Source organism: Mustela lutreola, chromosome 2 (assembly GCF_030435805.1).
Source record: "Mustela lutreola isolate mMusLut2 chromosome 2, mMusLut2.pri, whole genome shotgun sequence".
NCBI lineage: Eukaryota > Metazoa > Chordata > Mammalia > Carnivora > Mustelidae > Mustela > Mustela lutreola.
In genome coordinates this window covers 44,996,608-45,008,749 of record NC_081291.1, presented here as the reverse complement: position 1 = coordinate 45,008,749, position 12,142 = coordinate 44,996,608, and the positions used below count along the sequence as shown (strand labels likewise).

At 37.1% G+C, this 12,142-nt stretch overlaps 1 protein-coding gene across 8 annotated transcripts in view; it reads right to left on the bottom strand.

Annotated features, from left to right (window-relative positions):
* Positions 1-12,142, bottom strand: part of LOC131824150 (contactin-4) — a 938,389-nt gene that overhangs the window by 542,464 nt on the left and 383,783 nt on the right. Inside the window, exon 1 of one of the 8 annotated variants that reach the window (XM_059161543.1) lies at positions 8,403-8,712. The exons of 6 other annotated variants lie outside the window; for them this stretch is intronic. The gene's annotated coding sequence lies outside the window, so the exon portion shown is untranslated. Of the gene's footprint in view, positions 1-8,072; positions 8,236-8,402; positions 8,713-12,142 lie in introns of those variants that run through there. One more of the 8 variants, XM_059161544.1, reaches the window with a different exon arrangement.

Genomic DNA, 12,142 nt, shown 5'->3' with positions numbered 1-12,142 from the left:
AATTCTGTTGGGCAACTTTAGTGCCAAATAAAAATCAAAGAAAAATACTACATGTTAATAAAACCAATAACTACAATTGTAGTGTATTAAACTAAATTACTGAGGTATAGAAAAATATGTTTATTTATTGAAATCTGTGTGATCTACTTCATCTTTTTATCAGTAAAATATGACTTCTTAAATTTGACCTCTACAAACGGACAACTCATGAGACCTGATATTGTTAAAAACAAGCTTTACAGGAATCCCAGTATGCTTTGTTCTGTTCTTTTAAATTCCTCCCTGAAAGTACATAGAATGCATTGTTAATGTACTTTTCATCTTGTAGGTAGGCTACATGCTACCTCATGCTGTAAAAGCCCATGGTTTCTCCCCCATCACTGAGTAGTTTTCAAATATCTTTTAACAGAGGATGCAAACTGCATGAGTATGGATCAGATGGCTTTGTTTTGGCTTCCAACATTTAAAAATTAATAACATTTAAAGTTTTGGACATGTGGAAACACTAGACTCACAATCCTATGTAACAATAGTACGTAGGAGGAACACTTACATGCTATTCTGACATGACCCTGTGGATTACTTATTTTCTGACCCGTGGTCTACTTCATTCATTCATGTTTTCAGTCTGGCTTCTACAGGCCTTTGTTTTTTGATTCTCTGGCTCTCAGAGTTCCTACATCATGAAATGTGCATAAAATCTGAAGAGAAACTCAAGAGTCAGTCTCTTGTCAGGGAAAGAGCACCATATGGAGCTCTGGAAACACTAGGCTCCATTCCTAGTCATACTACCAGACCACCATTTTATCTTGGGTAAGTATCCAAGCCCATTAGAAGAGAGACAGACGAGGCAATCTGTAGATAACTTCAGATTGGAAATCCCATGATTTCCAGTCCCTATCTCCTTGTTTGCTAGGCTGGCCATCCTTGAACATACAGGAAATAACCTATGGCAGTGTCACTTGCATGAGACACAGTCTGCCATATTCAACAATGAGTTCTAGAAGTGCTTATCAAAAAAAAAATAATAAATAAAATCAATAAAATAAATTAAAAAATAAAAAAACATCTCAGCCTTGTCCTAAGCAATTATATCTATAAAATGTATTTTATTTATAAATTACATATTTTTCCATTAACACATTCATTAAAAAACCTACCTAGATATTGCCTAAAGTTATCACATATTCCACCAAAGGTATCTGCTTCACAATTTTAGAAAAACTCCCACGTGAAGTCCAAATTTTATTAAAAGTTACTTTTATAGAATTATCAGAACCTTCACCAGACTTCCAAATACGTTCCTAGCTCTACCTTCCAGAATACTTTGAGACTGAAAAGTGTCATATACTTGAAAATGTTTCTCAGGTGAAATATTTTACTCTATCACTTTACATAAACATCTTGACTATCATTTACAAGATATGAAAATGATCTGGAAAAAAAATACCACTAAAACCATGTTAATCATTCAACCAGCTCTTGATGAACAAAAATTTTCACCAAGATTTTAGCTTAGATGTATACACAGACACAAACATCAGTTAGCCTGAGAACTGTTTTTCTCCTCATAATTTAAGTAAGAAGGTTTAACCGTAAAGTCATTTTTCAAGTTTCACATCTCTTAAATGTACTCACATGCCACAAAAGATACTTTCAACAAGAAATATAATACTACAAGAGAGGTTAACAACAGCAATCAACTAATACCCTTGTGGATTCCTGCTGGGAGAGGTGGAGGGGGACTCCAGGGAAGGACCGTGTCAGTCTAAATCTGCTGCTATTCTTCTCCATGAACAACAGCCAGACAGCTGGATGGGAGGAAGAGTCACACACCTTAAATTACCAGATTCACACTTAGCACACACATCATAAAGATGCCAGAGACCATGTTTGAACACATAATTTGTTCTCTTCTGGGAGATGGTGGTTGTTTCCTCCTCTGGTGTCAGGCATGATGCCTGTGTGTGAGCAACTCTACCAGTCTGAAAGATATACAAATGCACTGAATTCTCAGTTGTGCGTTCTTGCACACGACTGTGTGCAATTAGTGTCATGACTCATTTAGAGGATCATGTGTAGTAGATAAAGGAATTTATCTGAATGTTTGGGAGACCTAAATATATTAATCTCAACACCATACTCAGTTGAAGAGAATTGAAAGGAAATGATTTTAAGAAGTCATTCAGTATTGTGTAGTATTACAACCAATAAAAATAATTTTAAATTGACCTCTTGAGCTGTCAAAGGATTTAATAAAACTAACCTCCTGGGACTCAGGCGTCTACCCCATGTCCTGCGACAATTTAGGATAACACATATAAACGGTGTGTGGGTATGTCTTGGGAGGGGAGATCATAAACACAGACATTGGGAGAAGGATCCAGACAATTCACTCCCAAGTACATATACAGCTACACAATTTGCATATACACTTGTGTACCAATATCTACCATAGTAAACACAATATCCAAAATACTGCAAAAACCTTCATTGAAATAAGACAGTCTACCTCTGGTACCATAACAATCACTACATTTAAGATAATTATATTTTTAAAGCTTGTCAGGGCAGTACATTTAAGTGCCAAGAGTATTCCTTTTTCTCTGTATCTCATCATTGATGTAAATTTCTTAAAAATCTGCACAGTAACTTAACAATACCTATGCCAACTATTTTGGAATTAGTCCCAGTGTCCTTAAACTCAATATGTTTCCTCCCTCACACCATTTTCCTCTGTAGGAAAGCCACATCTCTTTCAACTACAATATACTCATTCCTCCACTTCCTTATTTACATTTTTTTTTTCCAGGGCACTTACATTTCTATCCCTTGATATAGGGTTTCCTTCTGGAGAGACTTAAATCTGTCTCCTTTAGTCCCCTTTGCCAACTGCCTGGCACAGGCGGCGTCTCTAAATTCTGTCATATCCTCAGAATCTGTAGCCCTGCATTTTATATCTAACCATAGAAATACTTTATTCCTTTGCAGTTCTTTCTGAATAGCTCCTCTCAGTATTAAATCATCCTGTTCCTTCCTTGAAACAACAGAGAGATTTCATGCTAATATGCAGAAGGACATTTGTTCCTACTTTGGAATATAGGTGAAGACATGCGAAACCATGTACAAAACCCAGAGCCATGTCTAAATCCAATTTACAACTCTACCTTTTTAACTACACAATAAAACAGTCTGAAAAACCATTGGAGCTATTAACTAAGTGATACTGAACTGAACATCTCAAGTCATCAGAAGCACTGGTTTAAATCCAAAAGCAGAGCCCCTGGAGCTGCCTGGTAACTTTATAATCAAGGGTTTGAAAGCCACAAATTATCAAACCTATCTGTCACCATTATATTTTTTGCATAGAAATAGTCCATAAGTACAAATCATTTTGGTCATGGAAGGATGCACGACTATAAAATAGAGGAATTGTGTCACGTTACTGATTCTACTTACAACACGGCCTGCTGCCTGAAAAGCCAGGCTATCTACCCAATATTATGAGATTTGGAAAATTAATTTTATACTCTGCATGGATCACATCAAATATAGTCTACAAGCTCAATAAGGAATAACATTAATATTCAAACTTGAGAGTAGGAAGCCACATATACAGGGATTTCCTAATGGTAAAATTTGAGCGAAAAATTAATATTCTAACTTCCATTTAAAAGCTGCCTTAACACTACTCTGCTCTGGAATAAGAAGTGGAGCCAATCCAAGCTATTACTGTTCTCAAATGGGCACTTACTACCCATCTACAAGTATACTAGTTGTTAAAAATAGAGATAAATATTGTCCACTATTAGGAAGGATATTAGTCTGTAATTATTCTGTGCCATTCTGGTTATCCGGCCAATGCGAATTTTTATTTCATTTAACAATGAAAGAAGCAAAAAATACTGCCATCCTAGTACTAACAAATACCAATTCTGAAATTAATTTAGCTGTTTCTAGTATTTGTAGTAAAGACATATAAAGGGAATTTACTCACAATTTGGTTTGAGCACATCAAGAAGCCCAAGACTCATCAGTAGTGAGATTAGTAAATTCGTAGTTTGTAGTTTTTAACTGAGTCTTCACTCGCAATAAATAGTCTGAGATCACAGAAAGAGCCCCACAAATAACATTTTCCATAATTTTTTTTTATCTGACTTAAATTCCACAAGGTCAGCCACTGCTTTATGGTGTCAGGAATATACAGCTGATCCTTGAACAGGATTCATCTACATAGGTCCCCTTATTGGTGTTTTTATTTTATTTTTTTATAAATATAGTCCTGTAAATGTACTTCTCTTCCTCATGATTTTCTTTTCTCTAGCTAACTTTATTTTAAGAATACAGTATATAGGGGCACCTGGGTGGCTCAGCTGGTTAAGAGTCTGCCTTCAGCTCAGGTCATGATCCCAAGGTCCTGGGATCAAGCCCTGTATCTGGCTCTCTGCTTATTGGGAGGGCCAGCCTCTTCCCCTCCCCCTGTTTCTCCCTCTTTCCCTGCCTCTCTACCCACTGCCTGCTGTTTCTCCTGCTTGTGCTCATTCTCTTGTTCTGTCAAATAAGTAAATAAAATCTTAAAACAAAGAATATAGTATATAATACATACATATGTTAATCAACTATTTTTATTATCAATAAGGCTTCTGGTCAACAATAAGCTATTGGAAGTTCAGTTTTGGGGGAGTCCAAAGTTTGTGTAATTTTCAACTGTGCAGGGACATATAACATGCCAAATATGTGTCAATCAACTGTTCATGTTATCTTGTAACGCTTCTGGTCAACATTAGGCTATTGGTAATTAAGTTTTGGGGGTGTCAAAAGTTATACAAAGATTTTTGACTGTGCAGGGGATCAGAGCCCCTAACACCTTCATTGTTCAAAGGTCAACTCTATTTCTTTGGTACATCTTTTTTTTTTTTTAATCAAGCTCTTTAGTTCTTTAGCACCTACTACATTGAAGTGTACACTCAGTTGTGAAATTGTTTTTGTTTTAATTTTAAAGTAAATATTGTTAGCTTAACACACTTGGATAAGTCCTGTTTAATCACCTCAAATCTATAAGACAAGATATTCTCTTACTTTAGAAATTAATATGAACAATCTAGACACACATATATTCATATCTATAACTTTCAGGTCCCTTCTGCAAAATCATGTCTAGGATTAAAATTTAATACACAACAGAGCATGACATCATTATATACCTTATTTACACCTTGATGATCTCTCAGAAGAGAAGGAGGTAAACAAACAGATCAAAAGAACAGGCATTCCCAACTTCGTTTCTTTTTGATTTTATAACAACTCACTAATAAAAATGGGGGAGAGGGAACAGGGGACAAGGGTAAAAAGGGAGGGAATAGGGAAAAAGAGAAAGAAGAAGAAAGGAAGGGACTATGGAAAGGAAAGAGAAAGCAAAGAGAAAGGAAGAAAAGAAAAATCCTAGTAATATTTTGCATCAGATGACATTTAAATTGCATTTCACTCAGTCCCTGGACAATTCGAAGGGCTTTCCAGGAGTGAGTGAGAGATTAAACTGAAGTGTCATAGGATCACAGACTTCCTAACCTAGAAAGTATCTTAGAAATCATATCTAGTTTTACAGGGAAATGCTGAGGCACAGAGAGGTAAAGTGGCTTGTTAGAACTTGCACAGCAATTTGAAAGAACTTAACTCAAGCTTCTACAGTTATTGATAATCCATTGAGTAGATTCTTTGACAATGCATAATAGACAAGGCTTGCTAACATTTAAAATCTGCCCAAATTTTCAGGGCTATTAAATTCATTTTTTGTTCCATCATATTCACTTGGAAGTTATTTTAGAGGTAGTTCACAGAGCTTCAACCTGCACCTCACATTTGCTGACCCAACCTGTCCCAGAGGGCTGGAGTGCAGTTTGTGAGCAAGGAGAACCTGCTTACAACTGCTTCTGAGGATGCTGTGAAGTCCTCTTTGTGCTTAGCTGTGTCCCCTCTGGGTACAGACAAAACATTTGCCAAGTGCTCACAGCACACACTGCCAGGGGCTTTACTTTCTACTCATGTGCCCCCTGTCAGGATTCCTTCCACTTTGTTCAACCTCAGCACCTTCTTGATCCTGAGGGGTTCCTGTAGTCAGAGTAGCACAGAAACTGTCTACCAGGCATGTTGGGTGGATTTCTACGCACGCAAACATACACAGAGACATACGATCCTTACATATTAAATGTAAGACTTTTCCTTTATTACTTACAACATTTTTACATTTATTTTGAAGACCAATTAAATCACCAGAGCTTTAAAATCACCTCTTACAAGGCATATTTAACACCCATCTGACTTCCCCATCTGTCAAACGACCAGACCCTAGACTAACCCGTGAAACATCCAATCCCCTTTTCTACAGATGAAGCACAATTAGGGAGTGAGTGTCCCAATTTTTAGAAAATAATCAAAACATTTCTAAAGTAACAGAAGCACACTATAAATCTTGCTAAATCTCCTACAGCTCTGTGGTGAACAGCCACAAAAAATGTTTAATATCATAGGCTGTGAAATTTCTAAATGTTTGAATGGAAAATAAAAATCAAACTTAATTACTTTAGGAAAATACTTCTCTACAAATGGCAAAAATTCCCACCCGACCACACACACACACACACACACACACATCAGGACTACTTTCTCATAATTTTAAACAAGGCAGCATCTTTGCAAGATCATATCCTTGCACTAGTTAGAAAAACACCAACAATTTTTGTTTTTCTAAAAAAGAGCCGAGGCTTCCTCAGTAACTATCGCCTGCAAAAGTCAGCTCGGTTTCAGAAGCATGATGCCATTCTTTTGTTTAGAGGAACTGTAACCATCAAAACCACTTGCATACATTTCAGATTTGAGTGATTCACATCCTTCAACACACTTGTTTTTGATTTTTGTTTCTTTTTTTCCCCCCAGAAAACAGACTTCTCTGCAAGGACAGCCTTGGGACTGTTCGCTACCCAGAGGTTAACACAGCCATTCTCCTTTTGCTCCATCTGGCCAGATGTTAAGCTTTCTTTATTGGCTTGTTACCTTTTCCCTCCAAACCTCAAGCCCTCAAAACTCCTGTGCTCCTGTAGACAACCAACTATTTTGAGTCCTTTCTCCCTTGTATCATTCCTTTCAACCAAACCTAATGAGAACAAACTCTGCCTCCACCAGTGAGACACTTTCATACTTCACAGCCTGTGGTTTTTCTCTGCTCTGAGAACTTACTGTCTATTCAGGAAAATTGTATTTCCACTCTGGAAATTACAGGATCCTCTGGCTCCATGGTCTCAAGATCATTGAGGGCACTTTGATACCCCTTTTCAGGTATGAATGATGTCAAGTTCATTTTGGCCCATACCAGCTCTGGCCATTGGTTCAAGCTCAAGCCTCTTATATTCAAATTCTATTCTTACAACAGCTCAATTGTTCTATGTTCGATCCAGGAAGAAAAGTGTGATTTATATTTAGGTTAGGGAAACCCAGACAACAAAATTCACATATCCCTTTCCTTAGTGATAACAATCTTTAATTTCACTAAGCCATTGATCATTTGAGAGACACCATGCAAACATTATCAACAATATTAATTTCTAATATCATTTTCATGACCAATTCATCTTGCATGGATAACAAATATTAATTTGATAGACTGTATTTGAAGACACATGAAGGATAAATGAACTCAGATTTGAAAATCTTTTTTTTTTTTTTTTTGGTTTTTAATTAACATTACTTCATAAACAGTGGCACATTCAAAAGCAAAACTGAGCTAAAGAATAGACTCTTATTTTGAAACACTGAACCTCAGCATGAAAAAGGAGATACGCAATTTATATGTGTAAATATTCCTAATATATTACTCCCACTCCCCACCCCTGGCAAAGTTTCTAAACAGCATGCAACTGAAAAACAGGAGAAACTTTCCTGTTTCTGCCTTTCTTAGTGGCAGCAGAGAGCCGCAAAATAAACTATCTTAAACAAATTCTGGAAATAATGACACACTCTTCTCTTATACAGAAGTGCGTGTCAGATGATCTCTTTACGTATACATTACTTTTACTTACATTTTTCTTGCAATAGCCAGAGATACAGAAGATAAACATATGCTCTAACCATCCTGAGCACCACAGACAATACAGTCATGCTTCCAAATTAAAAATAAAACCAAATATTTTTAACTTCTATAAAAGCATTCTGAAAGGTCTCTTATTTTCCTGTATGAATAAATTATAAAAGAGATCTGACAGAAACAGCAAGCTCTAAACAGATTACACTCTGTCTCACCAGCTTGATTCAACAAAGAGCGATGGAATAGAAAATCAAATGCAGCTTGCAAAGTCACATTCACATGGAGCTGTAGGGAGAAAGAGGGGGGAAAAAAACCTGATACTTACAGACTGTAAAGTAAAATGTCCCAGTTTCGCTTTACATGTTACAGCAAATCAAACAGAGATTTCAGCTCTCAGCAAGTCCCTGCTTCCACTACACTGATCATCCACGCAGAACAGGCCCTTATGGATTGCTTAGGCAGCTGGGAGATAATGGGACCATATTCTCAGCTGGGACTAGAGATGCTGAACTGCTCTCTGCTGCGTGCTGCATGGCTCTCAGCCAGCATTAATCAAGGAGGACCCAGCTTCGTGGCTGTGTTCCCCAAAGGATCGACATAATTAGCACATGAATCAAAGACGCACACTGGGAGAATCACACACATCTCTAACTGGCTCTGCTCACATTGAACCTGATTAGGAAATCAAGTTGGTTCCCCGATCAAATGTGTTCAACCTTTCAAAAATAGAGAGACTCACACAGCTGTTTATAGATTTCAAGGGAGGGGTAGAGATTAAGGTTTCTTTCCCAATGGGCAATTTATGTAATTCCTCAACTATAGAACATAATTACACTGATTGTTTGGTACATATGGTGGATTTGTCCTGTGATTTGATTTGTCTGTTAGGGTTTTTTTGTTCTGTTTTGTTTTGTTGTTGGTTTTGTTTTTTCTTGTTTATTTGTTTGTTTGTTTTTGTTTCTGGTTTTTTTTCCTGCTCCCAGGAAGGTTACAGGCTGCAGCCTCATTTCCCCTGTGGAGTTTCTGAGACATGCAATTGTAGATCCTTTGCAGGTCTAGACTTTGGGGAGACTAGATGGACTAAAGATGGTTTCTATGGGCACATTTTATGTCCCCAAAGATATGCATCTTCTTGAATTCTGGCCATCCAGCTTAGTCAAAACAGGGTCTAGCATAGTACTTGGGACACCAAGTATTCTAAAAGGAACTGCAATGCTGACTGTGCTTCCATACCTGAAAGAGTGCTCATCACTTGTCCACAGGGTGATGCACTCAAGAGCTGCCTAGCAGCTGCCTGTAGACAGGCTGGGTTTGGCAAAGAAGATATTTTAGTATTTTAATGTGAACTTTTTTAAAAAAAGATATTTATTTGACAGAGAGAGAAAGAGAGAGAGAGAGCACAACCAGGGGAATCAGAGGAGGGAAAAGGAGAAGCAGGCTCCCCGCTGAGCAGTGACCCCCCCATGTGGGTCAGGACCCTGGGATCATGACTGGAGCTGAACACAGATGCTCAAATGACTGAGCCACCCAGGTGCCCTGAAGATGAACACGTTCAAACAGAACACCAAAAATGGTACTGCTACACTTTTGCCCAGAAATGCCACCTGCTAGACCCTGCAGTTCTTCTTTAATGTAAATTTGACCTCAGTTAAGCAAATCTGAGTTAGGGATGTAAAACATTCCATGTGAGAGAAAGGAGCCTGATCTCTTGTGTCACTCATTAAAACGCTGTAATCAAGGCACCTATGAGGTAATTTAAAGTGCTAAACACACACAGCGACTAGAAGTTAATGAGCCTGTGTGATAAAGGGGCTAGGGGGATTCAGGGAGCCAGAAAACCTAAGCTGTAATTCTCACCTTAGGACACTTTGCCTTTCTGAGCCTCAGTTTTCTTATCTGTGTAATAGGGCTTGGTCCAGACCTTTGAGGGCTCTCACAGGTGTAACATTCTATTTGTTCTAGAAATAGAAAGTAGAACTCCACTAGATTACACTTCTAACAGTAACCAGAATAATGGGAATAAAATAAAGGTATACTTAAACAAACAAATAAAACAACAAAAACAAAAAACCTGTCCCAAAGGCAGGAGCTTCCATTACCTTTCTGGGTCCCATGATAAGTTGGCTAATAAGCAGCAGTTTTAGAGAACGGAAGGCATCCTGATTATGAAGTGTAAGTAAATTATAAATGTGTGAAAGAAAAAAAAAAGGCTGCTCAGAAAATTATTTTATCTAATTCTATACTAATTATGTCTATCTGTCAGTAAAACTGGATGAAAAGCTGAAAGTCCAGGTAGATGTTTGTCTTCATGAGCCAAATGCCAGAGTACAACACTTTGTAGGGGAGTCTTTTTATATTTAATTGAATTACTCCCTCTTTCTTATGTTCCTACTATTTGAAAGTAAAGAAAGGTATGGCTTCTCTTCACATTGTCCGTTACCTCACTTTTGTGAAAAATGTGTATCAACAAGGTCAAAATAACCCAAGCCATCCTAGGGTTTTGGTACTGGCCATAGGGAAAAAACAGGAAATTGATACTTTTATAATCCCTTACTCAAGAACCAGAAAAGTAACTCACTCCAATGACAGAGGATCTCGTGGAAAATGCATCCTGCCAGAACTTTTCATGTCCATTACCAACTCAGTTATTCCAAATCAGATCCAAGGCCTCAAGGTGATTCACTGTCAATAGTTAATAGCAATAAAACAAAGTGGAGGATGATGAAACAGTATAATTACACTTTTCAAAAATTTTACTCAACTTTAGAGTAATTTTTTGTTGGTTCAACATGGTTCATAAGTATTTTCAATCCAGTTTCTCTAAGATAATCTGTTTCCTTATTTCCTTGGGTATTGTTGCAATTCGGCATAAGTTGTAAAATGACTGGCATAAATTTCATGTTTGTTATTTTTATCTGGCTCATTATTATTGAGACTTTAGCACGTCTACTTCATGCAGCTCATGTGAGGTGCTGACAAAAATAGGTTAATTAAATAGCAATTGTGCATCTCAGTCATATTAGCAAACATATTGCTGAAGTAAATGAAAAAAGGAGCAAATTAAAACACTAACGTGTTTATTCAGTGGTACAGTTGAAATAAATAGTTTAATTGGTTTTAAGTTCTATTCAATCCCTGTTTGGCTGGTAATTACTTTGATTCATCTTTGATTATGATATGTAATAGATTCACTTTGACATCATGTGATTTGCACTTGTTTCTAATGGTAGGTGATAATTACTAACTAAAAATTTCTGACTTCCATCAATTCTTCATACATTTCTCCCCTGAGACATACCATTTAAAATATGAAGTGGTTTATAATAAAAGCCTAAATCTGGAAAATGTCTGGTATTTTTTTTTCCCTTTAAGGTCAAAGCCAACATTAATGTCAAAATAAATATAGCAAAGAGGAAGAGAAAAAGAAAAATGATTAGCAACTATAAACAAAAGAAACTGTCTTCACAGAGATAGTATAACCTGATCTATATACAGAGATTGTTTTAGACTTTGCATAGAAATAGTAAGAAACTGCATCTCTTTGGGACTCTGAGGAGTCTGCAATTTTAACAACACTCTTGTCAAGGCTAATAAGAACCTGGGGAATGGGGCTCCTGAGGTCTCTTTCTGGCCATAATACAAGATTCAGCAAGTTAAACACAGCTCTGAGCCTCAGCAAATCTAGGGGCAAAATGAAAGTTATGGCAATAATTTCCCGACAGGTTGAAACTTAATCAATATTTTTTAATGTTTTGGAATCTTCAACAGTAAGTCACCTGATAGGCATACAACTGCTCATTGTTTCTTCTAGAAAGTGATCTTATTTCCTATTCCTTGCCTCACTCACTAAAAGCCAGAGTCAAAAGCTAAGACAACTGTGACATTTCTCCAGTTGAGAACAAAATTTCAAAGGAATGAATGGTTCAGAAATCACTGCCCAGGGCACCCATTGGAATGACAATCAAAGCAGCTTGACTGGACTTTCTTTTCCAATCAAAAGCAATGGGGCCAGTAATAAAGTAATCAAAGAGCAAGACAAAAGTATGGATCCACATGAGAAAGTCT